The sequence below is a fragment of the Indicator indicator genome, chromosome 32, assembly GCF_027791375.1.
Source record: "Indicator indicator isolate 239-I01 chromosome 32, UM_Iind_1.1, whole genome shotgun sequence".
Taxonomy (NCBI): Eukaryota; Metazoa; Chordata; class Aves; order Piciformes; family Indicatoridae; genus Indicator; species Indicator indicator.
In genome coordinates, this window is record NC_072041.1 from 4631307 (window position 1) to 4644003 (window position 12697).

The following is a 12697-nucleotide window of genomic DNA, read 5'->3' on the forward strand; positions in this document are numbered from 1 at the left end:
AAAATGAGGGAGAAATGTAAAGCATGCTGATTTTGACCAAAATTATTGTTTTCAGCTATGCATTTGTTATCTGAATGTAGCAATTACGAAGACTGGCACTTGAAAGCTGGGCTGGAAAAACCCTCTGTGCAGAATTTTTCAGACCAGCTTCACTGTTCAGTCACCAACAGGGCCAGTTGCAGACTTTTTTTTTTTTTTTTAGACTCATGACATATTTTTGAAGATATTTTACAACTGCCACTGGGTCTCAGAGAATGGCAAGAATTTACAGCTATTCCTATCTATCTATCTATCTAGCCTTTAAGACAAGCAGCCCAATGGCATGAATGAAGTGACAATCCAAGCTCTAATGTGCAGTGAAATAGCAAGTGCCTGCTACTCAGGAGAGCATCACAGCTAGAATCATGTAATTAATAGCATAAGTTCTGTATTTAAAGAGTTTCTGATTAGGAAAAATATGCATACCTGCACTGGTTAAATTTACCAAACACCAGCTCTTATTTTGTTGGTGTGTGTTCAACAAGCAAAGGCAGATCTAGATTAAATTCAATTTCTTTTATGGTTGTTCACCACCCCATGCAGGTTGTATTAGTGGCAGGGAAACAAGACAGGAATAGCTAGAGCTACTCAACTGTTCTGTACACCAGGTTCATCAGAGAAATGATGAATCCAAAATACCTGTGAGCTTCACCCAGAGGTTCTCTACAGTGTCTCTTACTAACAAGCACTGGAAGCAGCTGAGCTTTATCAATGGCTTAAAAGAATAATTTCACCTCTCCAGATGAGAGAAATTGCCTGCTCTGAAAGGATTATTTAAACCCTACCTCACTAATTAGTTCCCACTGTTCTTGCCCTCTAAATATGCAATGCAGCCCCAAGAAAGATTATCTACAGCACTGACAACAGGGCCGTTTGCAGTGACTAATTGCTGTTCTCATTTCTGTGGACTTCAAAGACACACCCCCCACCACCACCACTGTGCAAATACCACACGACTGCCTCAGCTCCTTCCTAAAGGAAAGGATTAGAGCCTGGGAAGTAACCACTTCTGAGATGCACTTCTGCCCTACTGACAGGCGCAGTGTACTTATAGTCACTATTACAATTCTCCACATGCACCCCAAATTGCAAAGAAAAATAATGCAGGCATTTATTTTGCACCAAATACAAAGGCAAACAAAGACCAAACGTTTTCCTAATCCTAACAATTTAGAGGAATTCAGCTGAGAATCAAAGCAGCCTCCACAGACAGCTCGTTTGGATGAAGAAGGTATCATAGTTTCATTTTCAAGAACAAGTCTAATCCCTCTATAAGTCAACAGCAACACCCAAAACATTTGGGTGCTTTGTCCAATCCATGTGGCTGCCCCCAGATGAACTCACCTCACCACTGTCACAATATAAACATGGGTGGAACACATCAAGCTTCCACACCAGAGAGCACAGCCTCTGAATAATAAGCATCCTGACTGCTAAAGGCTCCAAAACTGACTAGAGCAATTAAAAAATAAAACAGGTTTCATTACTTCTTCTTAAAATGATGACTAAAGAACAAGACTAAAATGGTGACCAGTCCAAAGCCACACAAATGTTCTCCTACCAACTTGTTCCTGTTTCATGCAGGGAACTGCTTGAGATGGTACAGCAAATGGCTGTGAAGATGCTTAGAGGACTAGAACATCTCTCTTACAAAGAAAGGCTGAGGGACTTGGAGCTTTTTAGCCTGGAGAAGACTGAGGGGAGATTTTCTCAATGCTTATAAACACTTAAAGGGTGGGTGTCAGGAGGATGGGGCCTGGCTTTTTTCAGTGGTGCCCAGTGAGAGGACAGGAGATAATGGGCACAGACTTGAACATAACATCTAAACACGAGGAGGAACTTCTTTACATTGAGGGTGGCAGAGCACTGAAACAGAGAGGCAGTGGAGTCTCCACTTCTGGAGCCATTCAAAGCCCACCTGGATGTTATCCTGTGCGACCTGCTCTGGGTGACCCTGCTCTGGCAGGGGCTTGGACTAGATGATCTCCAGAGGTCCCTTCCAAACCCTGCCATTCTGTGATTCTAAATGGCAGCTCGCACCTGCAACATTTCCAACTGCACATCAACATTCATTTCCAACGAACCCCAAGAAATAAGATCTAAAAATATTGTGCAATCATTTATTTTGGGAGTGGGAGGGAAGAACTGCAAAACGTGAGAAAGTTTAGCAAGACAGCTGAGGAACAGCTGAATCACTACCAGCCTGAGTTCTGCTCAGTCTTTAGAATCCCAACAGTTACACAATGATCCATCCCTGAAGCATTTTTCAGAGCAGGTATTTCTTTGCCTCAGTTGCAATTACCAGCTCTGACCTCTGTTTCTTTGCTCACTGATATCCATTTTCTACTCCTGCGAGGTCAGGGCATTGCCTATTTTGCCTCTGCTCAGTTCCAGTTTTTTGCCTCTATCTAAACAAACAATTATTGCTTCATTTAGTGCATTACTTCTGAAGAACTCTGGTAGGTCTGTACCACTTCACCCCACACAAATCTCTCTACACTTTGTCAGGTGCTACAAACAGCTGCTTGAACTCATCACACCAATCAGCACATCTACCATGGAAAGCAAGAGTCAGATTTTCTCCTCAACACAAGGATCTGTCAAAATTTAGGTGCCACTAGAATATAGGAACATAAAACCATTTCTCAAACTTAGAAACAAAATTCTTGTTTACAATGCCAGCCAGCAGGGTTTAAGAGCAGATATACCATGCAAATTCCTTTACCTTGGAAACGAAACGAAAACATTTCTAAGCACAAAGACTCCAGTTCAAATGCAATCCATTCTTACCCTTCTTTCCTCAGTAATTCTGCTTCTTACAATGGTTTACACTTGGGGCAGGGATTGCTACAAAGAGTACTTTTTAACACAGAAAAACGTAAAAGCAGCGAAGTCATGTTTGTAAGTCCAGAGATGTCTGTATGGGAGATGGAAAATGGTCATGGTCTTAACTCTAGGTCCTGTTACTTAAGAGATCTTGCTGCTTCCCCAAACATCATGAGGTTACAGGAGTTTTTAAGCTAAAATGTGAGGCACAGAAACTGAAAACAAACATTTTTAAGTACATGTTACCGAATTGCAGCAGCACAAGGAAACTGAACCAGCATCAGGATGCAACATGCCAAATGCAAGATGCTGGCAGCTGAATGTCAGCTGATCAGCGAAGATAAAAACCAATTCTGCACATCCCCTACATCGTAAACAAGCTTTTATCAGCAGCACTGAAGAATCCTACTGTTTATAGATAAAACATAGAATTTATTTACCTGCTCTTGCCAGGTATGTTTTATTGCTCATGAGAAACATTCCCTGAAAGGCAACATCTTAGTCTATTTTCAGCATAAAAAGCCAGACAGGGAGAGAGAACATGAACCACCATGTACTGGGCTGAAGGAATCCCCACAGCATGAAGAGAACTCAGATGGAAAGCTCTGGATTTAAAAAAAAGAAAAAAAATTAACAGCTTTGGGTACTCAGAAGCCCAGTTACACACTCACTAACAAATACTAGGGTCTCAGTTGAATTTCTGGTAATTAGATCCTAGCACTGTGAGTTCCTAGTACTGAAGGAAGGGCTGTCAAAGGCTGATGAAACCATGGAGAAGAGAGTTCTACCAAGTCTGGAACTGGTCTCTACAGGTAAGGGTGAGGCAGAAGTGCAAAGCCAACAGGAAAGTCTGGGCTGACAGTATCTTCTCTATTTTGCAACTAAGCACAGTTCTACTCTCCAATACCATTATTCAATTCTTTTCTTGCAAAAAAGACTAACCTGTACATTTCAAAAGCTGTAGTTTCACTCTGAAATTATTACATTCTTCATTAAACTGTGTTAAAAAACTAAGTCCTTCAGGATTGTCCTGCTACACTGCAAACGGACATAATTGGGTCACCTAATTTTCCCTTGTTTAACAGGCAGAGGGAATGAGATTTAGTTCTCATTTATTTTTAATATGATTCACAAGACAGAATAATAAATGACAAAGATCTATATATTAAAGCCTAAACCTCTACCTCAGCTTTGCCAAAGCAATAAATCTGAGTTTAAAAACATTCCCTCCCTTTCCCAAGCAGTAAGAAGGTTGGTCAGTAAACAAATGGCAAAGTTGTCCTGCTCTCCAGCACTTCATTCCCCAAGCTGTCTGCAGAAGGGCTGGGTGAGGATCTCAGGAATGCCTTCTGCTTTGCAAGGCCCAACATGTGGACTGGGCAGAGTCAAGCATGCCTGACATCCCTGTTCTGATCCCTGCTTGCCTACCAAACAGATCTCTGTGGCTCTTGAAAGCGTAGTACAATCCTGTCCCCTTGGCAAAAGAAAGCTTAGCTACTGCTTTGACCTAAAACATCACAGACTGCAGTTATACTTTCCAGCAAGGCAGTCAGAGATGAGTTGGAATTGGCCATCACTTTGGAATCAGAAGATGTCAACACCAAAAAACAGCTGGGCTACTTTACAAGTATGATACCAAAGCAGAAAGGGATTAAGTATTTTTAACTTCTGCACTAGCATTAAGAGATGCTTCCCTAACCCCTCCATGTTGTTACTTGTCCTGAAAAAGATAATAATGAAAGTAGCACATAATCCTTCCCAAAATCAAATTAAAAGACCTTATCAGCTTTCTCTTCCCTTACTGACTCTGGGCACAACAATATGTAATGAAAAAATATTATCATTGTAGTTAACCTTCCTCCCTTTTTCTCTCCCTGATTAGATTCAGAACATCAGCTACTGCATTTTCACTTTAATAACACAGAGACAGGAGAAATCTGTATTCAAACTCAGTTTAACTTGTCCGTTTTACAAACAGATGGAACAGCTCCTAAGGAACTCAAGCTCACTTGGAAAAAAAATGTTTTGACTGAATGCTTTCAGCAGAGGATGATTCCAACACACAGCAACTCAAAAAAAAACCCCACAATTCTGTAACTCACTTCCACCTATACTCTTACAAAATTCAAAACCTGGAAGGGCTCCTGTGTTAGGCAATGCCATAGATGGGTTCATGATAAAGAACTAAATTACTCTGACTCCCCTTCCATCATCCCTTTAAAAAAACAAACCCCAAAAGTCTCAAAAAAAAATCTCACATCCCACCAGAAAAAGGCACATTAAAAAATGTTAGGTTAGCAAAATTTGCATGAGGCAAACTAGTAAAGCATCCCATTTGACTTTAAAGACATGCTTTTGTTCTTTGAAATTACATATTGCTCTCAATGCTGTGGTCCTCTGTAATGCTGAAATTCCTAGTATCCACATTTTATTGGTATGAGGAAAACAAAAAGTGAAACTGAGGAATTTGCACACCCTAAATTACGGGGGAAAGAAAAAGAAAAAGGCATTAAGCTGTCTGTAAAAGCAGTATTTTACATACTCAGTCTTAATAATTTAGAGTCCTTACAGCAGCCATCTGGCAAGCTCTTTAAAATCTAAGTCACAGCTGACTACCTCTTTAATATCTTGTATAATTTCCAGTTATAGTCAAAAGAAATCCAACAGGAGTTGGTTCAGCTACAATTTAGTTAGTTTTTTTTTTTCCTTGAATCTGGCTGGTTCTGTTCAAGGCAGCAAAAAACCCCTCGATTAATAGGATAGGATTAGGAAAAGCTCAGATAAGGAGTTATGGAGAATAAAACCAACCACTGCAGGTTTCCTTTGCACTACACAAATTGAGTTAACAGCCAGCATGAAGAGGTCCCTTTAACTCTATGATATCATTATCCAAGGTTAAGCTATTAGCCTCCACAGTGACACCACTGAGTACTTCAGTGGTTAAAACACGGTCATACTGGGAAGCTTGTAAGGGCAAGGGGATGCTGCACCTTTAAGCCTTGTTAATTTTCAAATGACATTGTACAGCGAACAGCTAGAGCCCTAAAAACCTCCCAAGCTGGAGCCTGAAACCTTAAGTCAGGAACCAGAGTCTGCAAAATCCTGCTACCAATTTCCCTCTAATTCATTCTGACTCATGACCTTCAGTCACAGGCAGCTGGAGACTGGATTAATTCCCATCTCCAGAGGCATACAACAATGAAGAATTCATAACAGCTACCTATTTATAGGTGAACAGTAGGAGTTGAATTTTTAAACTTGTTTTTTGTGTCTTCATTTCTATGCTCACTATTAGCTTTTAGCCAACTTTAGAATCTGAACCCTGGTGTCAGATCTAGGTCACCTTCCAGCTGCAACTCCACTGGGTAGGTCTGCATCTCTTAAATGTTAGATTTGAATTCTGAACAAAACACTACAGTCCTCTCTCTTGATGAGGGACAGGAAACAGCCCAACATACTACCACTTAGACATGAAAAATCTATGACAATAGTGCTGGATCAGCTTTCAGAGCTTCAAAAAGGACTTCAAAAATAGTAAATGAAGTGCATTGAAAAAAGCTTCCCAATATACTAAACCAGTTCTTAGATCAATGTTCAAGCTAACTGTAACAAAAACCCCCAAACAATCATACCATTATAATCACCATTTCTAGGAAATCAATCCTTCCTGACCTTCACATGCACACACAAACCACATGATTTGGTGGGGTTTTTTTTGTTTGTTTGTTTGTTTTTTACTGTACCACAGCAGTAACCTCTGAAAGAGAAGACATCTATCACATCTCATGCAGTTAAAAGAGGCAGCACAGGTTTTTAGGTAGTCACGCAACTTGAAGCCTCTGAAATTAAATGTAGTAACAGCAACAAAACCTTAAAGAAAAAGAAAAAAGACTTTCGTTTCACAAAGGCATTCACACTTCAAAGATGAATTTGTCAAAAATTCTTTAGGAGGCGACAACTCTCCTCTACAGCAGTTTACACACAGATTCCATCCCAGGCAAAGCAACAATTCTCACAGAATCACAGAATCATTAAGGTTGGAATGTTACAATACTTCACTCAAGATGGTCTTCAACAGCTGGATTGAGGAGTGCTGTTCTTACCCTGCTCATCAGCATCCCACACAGCAGCTCAGGTGCTTCTTCCCTTCTTTATAACAAAGCTGCAAATCTCCTACCCAGGGAATTAGGCACTAATGATAGATAGGCAATAATTTTAACTACCAGGTATCATACACAGAAGAATTACTGCTGGAAGAACAGCATTACGCATCCATCGTCAAAACAAAGCTGTACAGCAATGCTTTCTGTGGATCAATGAGTAAATATTGTCTTTTCGGACAGAAAATGAAGTTTCCAGCAGATAGACATAAACTTGAGATGCCTTTTCCTGTTCTTAAGAAATTAGTCTCATTTTCACAGCTTAACTGAAATCATAAACCAGTGAAAAAGCAGATGTGGTGGACTGAAATTCTGCCCAAGCTCCCCTGCCCCACTACCCCTAGAGCACTAATAACAGGTAAAGATGTTAGCAATACCTTACAAGAACCAACACATTATTCTCATACCTATCCTGGGTTATGTGATAGGTGTGCTGGACATGACTCTGCTCCGGTAAGACCTCACCTGGAGTACTACACACAGCTCTGGAGCCCTCAACACAGGAAGGACACAGACCTGCTGGAGCAGGTCCATAGAAGGCCATGAAAATGATCAGGTGTCTGGAGCACCACCACTATGAGGACAGGCTGAGAGAGCTGGGGTTATTCAGCCTGGGGAAGAGTAGGCTCCTGGGAGATCTTAGAGCAGCCTTCCAGTGCCTGAAGGTGACTATGAGAAGGCTGCAGAGGGACCGTTTCGAAAGGCTTGCAGTGATAGGATGAGGGACAATGGTTTGAAGTTAGAAAAAGAAGATTCAGATTGGATGTTAGGAGCAAGTTGTGTACAATGAGGGTGGTGGAACACTGGAACACATTGCCCAGGGAGGCAGTTGAGGCCCCATCCCTGGAGATATTCAAGACCAGGCTCAACAAGGCTCTGAGCAACCTGATCTAGTTGCAAATGTCCCTGCTCACTGCAAGGGTGTTGGACTAGATGGCCTATGGAGGTCCCTTCCAACCCAAACCATTCTATGATTCACAGGTGGAGGTGCTACATTTTGGGACTACTAATTACCATCAGCAATGACAGAGCCTCCTGCAGCACACCTGTTGTATAATCATTGCAGAAACTGCAAAGGAAGCTGGAGCCCATTAATTGTGGTCACTTCATGTTCTTGTATGCCAATCTGCTTTATGACCAAAGCCATGTTTTCAAAGAAGCTCTGCAAGAAGTGGTAACGCTGGGCTCAAAGTGCTCTGAAGGCTGACAGGTCATGAGCAGTAAAACTGAGTTTTACTGAAGGCTTCTATTTATATTACAGGCACTAAGCAGGCTAAAAAAATAACACATGGAACAAATACCCTACACTCATGAAGCATAAACACCGATAAAGAATTATCTGACTACGGAAGCAAGAATTTAGTTCAGTTGTCATAATAACCCTAAAATAAGCCAACCATGCCTACACGACACAGCACAATAACAAAACTGCTGCAAAAATGTGCATATGCCCAAGGTGCAGGATGTTTTCTCTGCCTTCTTCAGCAATTCTCCAGTGGCTTGAACAGGAACAGGAAGCAGAATCATGGATGAAGCAGCACACATCCAGAATCTAGCAGCAATGCTAACGGAGAAGCACATCCTGGAGAAGGAAGGACTCTGGGTGGACTTATAGCTGCCTTCCAATATCTGAAGGGAACCCACAGGAAGGCTGGAGAGGGACTTTTCATAAGGGTGTCTAGCAACAGGACAAGAGGGAATGGTTTGAAGCTGAGGGAGAGCAGGCTTAGACTGGATCTTAGGGAGAAGTTCTTCAATACAAGGATGGTGAGGTTCTGGAATAGGTTGTCCAGGGAGGTTGTGGATGCCTCCTCCCTAAGGGTGTTCAAGGCCAGGTTGGATGAGGCCTTGAGCAGCTGAGTCTACTTGAGAGGTGTCCCTGCCCATAACAGGGAGGTTGGAGTATATCTCTATAAAGTCCCTTCCAACGTAAGCCATTCTAGGCTTCTATATGAACTCTTTCCAAACAGTGTCATGAATACTTTAGTTGTACTCAGGTCTTTGAAATTGAACTATGCCTAGCACAAAAACTTGATTTTTCAGTCAACTTGAAAAGGCAAGTGACACTAATCACCAACCTGACCAAGTTCTGAGCAGCTTAATCACACTGCATCATTATGTTTAACCAGAAAAGGCAGAGACCATGAGTAACACCCACCGAGAGGATTATTCTGCAGTAGTCTGGTCACTGAAGCAGCATTAAACTTACAGGCATTTTATTTGGTACTCATCAACACAGCATCTTCCTACAAATGCACAGCACACTCAGGATAGCTTTCCACTGAAAAGCTGACCTGTAATTTATCCTGACATCTGATCATTGATGCCAGATCATATACATTTTACACTGAAAATGCCTACAGACCTTTTACAGTAGAGGGATTATGGCTAACTAGATTTTTTTTTTAAAGGAATTAAAACAGGAGTTATTAGGTTGGTGACTACTTAGCCTTTTGTTTGTTTTGCAATACTCTATCAAAGTACAGTATTAGGATTAGAGATTCTTAGATTAATAGTTCCTGACTACCAAAACTGCCTAACCATTGGACAACAGGAAACACTGTTCTGGCCTCATACAACAACAACATTTGATGTAAAATATAATAAATATATCCCTTATGACACCTACTTACTGTGTTTCTTTAGACAAAACAATTAAATACATCTTCTGTTCTGCTTTCCTCACGATGCTCTACAGCACAACCAAACAATCAAAGAAGTCATTTCAGGTTTTAACTCAATGTATGGTTTAATTTTTTTAAGCCAATTGAAATAGTTATTTTATTAAGAGCTCTTGCTAAAAATTGAACTAAGAATTAATGGATGTTTGTGCAATATGAATATACTCCTTGATCATCTTTTTTTGCACTAACCATGACAAAACCTTTGCCTCCTTAGTGACCTGTTAGCTTCATTAATATTACTGGATAATGTGGGCAAGAGAGCCCTGCTCCCAGGATCTTGAAAAAAATAACATTCTTGGAGAACTTTCCTCAGTAGTGTTTTATGAACTGGTACAAATAGCATTTTCATATGTGAAAACTATGCCAGTCCCTCTCTCCTCTGAAAGACTTATTAAAACCAAAAAGCACAAGAAAAGGATTTTTGTTACCTTCTTAATGTCTCCAAAAGAGACCATGCTGCAAGATATCTGATGGAAAGAGAAGGAAGGAAAAAATCCTTGTCGATGTTCAGAGAGGACTTTTAATGTTCATAAGCTTAAAAAAAAAATCCTAATTACACATCCTTTTCACTACAAATCTTTTGCTTTCTCTAATATTTTGGTAAAGTGGGATTACAAGGATGGAAATCTTGCCTTCAGGAGACTTCCTATTTCTCAGGAAAAGGGATGCAATTTCCTTCCTCCCTAGCCACAATTTTGAATGTCACCTTAATCATATTAGCTCTGAATTGTGAAATAAACCTGTATGAGGTCATTAGCTTGACAGCAGGAATCTCCCTTAAGCACCACTGTGCTGCACATACACAGAGGCTGCAGAGAATCAGCTACTGACTATGAAGGGGGTTTAAGGTCCAAATCATTGCTGAGACTGATTATTTTCAGAGAACAAGAAAAACTGGAACATCACAAGCAAGACTAAGAATGCTCGTATGTCAAAGACAACCAACCAAACCTATGTGGAATCATGTGGCAAGGCTCATAGATTCAGAGACCAACACTAATAGAATTAAACACTGAAACCGGATTGTTTCAACATCTCCTTTACACGTAAAATTTGGTGCATTTACAAGATAAATGGCAATTATTGCCCTAAGAATGAGAGCATCATGCAAATGCAATACATATTCTAATTGATCAGACTTCCATATAGACCAATAACAACAAAAGATATCAGCCTACAGACCATTAGCAACAACATCCAAGAAAAGGCTGACCCTTCTACAAGCTAAAACTAGTGTAAGACTTCAGATCCCTTCAGAAAGTTTCCATGAGCATGCAATAACCACCAATTTGTGGCAGAACAGGGAAAGAGGATTACTGAAGCTGCACTTCTGCACTTCCCAACCCGTTAGTACAATTATACTACATCTTTATTGTATTTAGTGTCTCAACAAAGGGAAGGAGCTTATAGCAGTTATGTCAAATATAGCAGCTATTAAGTAAAGAGCAATGAAATGGATATGTAAAAACCAAGGTGTCAAAACTGTCTTTACACACACAAGCTATTATGCTTACAAAATTTTATTTAAGGTTTAAACTGTATTTTGTAAGAGCTACTGAACTGAGAATTATGACAGTGAAACATTAAGGAAACCGTTGCAAACAGTTTTATGTGAATTGTGAAAGGTTTATTTTGCCAGTCCCTGTAGCTGCTGACTGAATTTTCAGTGATAAAAGAACTGTTTAAAAAAAACTGATGTTGCTGACCTCTGAAGTGAAGCAAAACCTTTCATGAATTCCACATAAACCAATGAGTATTATTTGGCATCAACAGACATTCCTGAAAAAAAAAAAAAAAAAAAGCAGCTAGGCAGATGTGAAAGCTCCCATTTTTCTCAATTTGGCACCAACTCTTAAAGTTAATTGTTTTTTAAGTGTGTTATAGACGGTCTCTTTTGCATAAACATTCAGTTAGCTGTGTTTGTCTTGAAGGCTGATATTGCCTCCTCTGACCAACCCAGCAAGCTGCCAGGACAGAAGGAAATTTTCAGTTTTCTATGTAAGACCCAGCACACTCCAAGTTAGGAAACTCTACTAAAACTACATTTGCGTGGCAACAGGCACCAGATATCACCACAGCTGCATTATCCACTCCTCGTTTCTACTAAACACCTTCCACCAGTGGTTTGCCTTAAACTATTTCAGTATTTATGCAGAAATTCTGCTGCAAAAATATAGGTCACACTTCCTTTAAGTGTACAGATGAATACTTATTTAAAGCTCACTGAAATTAATTCAGAGTTCTTCACAGGACTTCAATGTGCATTGAATGAGGACCGGGATGAGTTCAGAGGCAAAACAATTACACTTTAATTAAACATCTTAACATTGTTGTGAAGCAGTCAACTAACTGAGTCAGAAAGTTTCAGAGCTTGGTCATAGTCATAAACAGGGTTTATTACTTAAGTTGCTTCCATATTTGTTAGTTCCCCTCATCACAGGGGAAAATGGACTTGGAAAATCAAATCCTTGGCCTACATATTGGCAGGAAATAGAACAGGACATCTTTAGACAAGTGTAACGGTTGTACAAATCTACTGGTTCCGTTTCTGTTCCCCTATCAGTAGCAAGAAGTTGATTTTTATTTTTGTTTTTCTATTTTTCACACCAGTTTTATTTCCAGAGATTTGTAGGTTGTGAGGTTTGGTTAGTTTGTTTTTTAAATAGCATTAATAATGATGATGTCTCTATATTATTTTTTCCAAAAGAAAAGCAGGCATGGAAAATTTGATTTTCTGTAAACCCCTGAAAATACATATTGAAAAGCAAGATATATTTTTACACTTCCAAAATTTAGACTGACACTTGCACCATATATAAGCACTGCAACATTGTCCAGTCACCAGCAGCAAGCAGAAACAAGAAATTCACTTTCCCCATTACTTTGAGCATTTTTCTCCCCAACACTGAATATGAAAATAAATCCCAGAGTCAGAGGAGCATTCTTATCATTCAGTTATCAATATTTTTGGGTTATTTTCCTGATCTT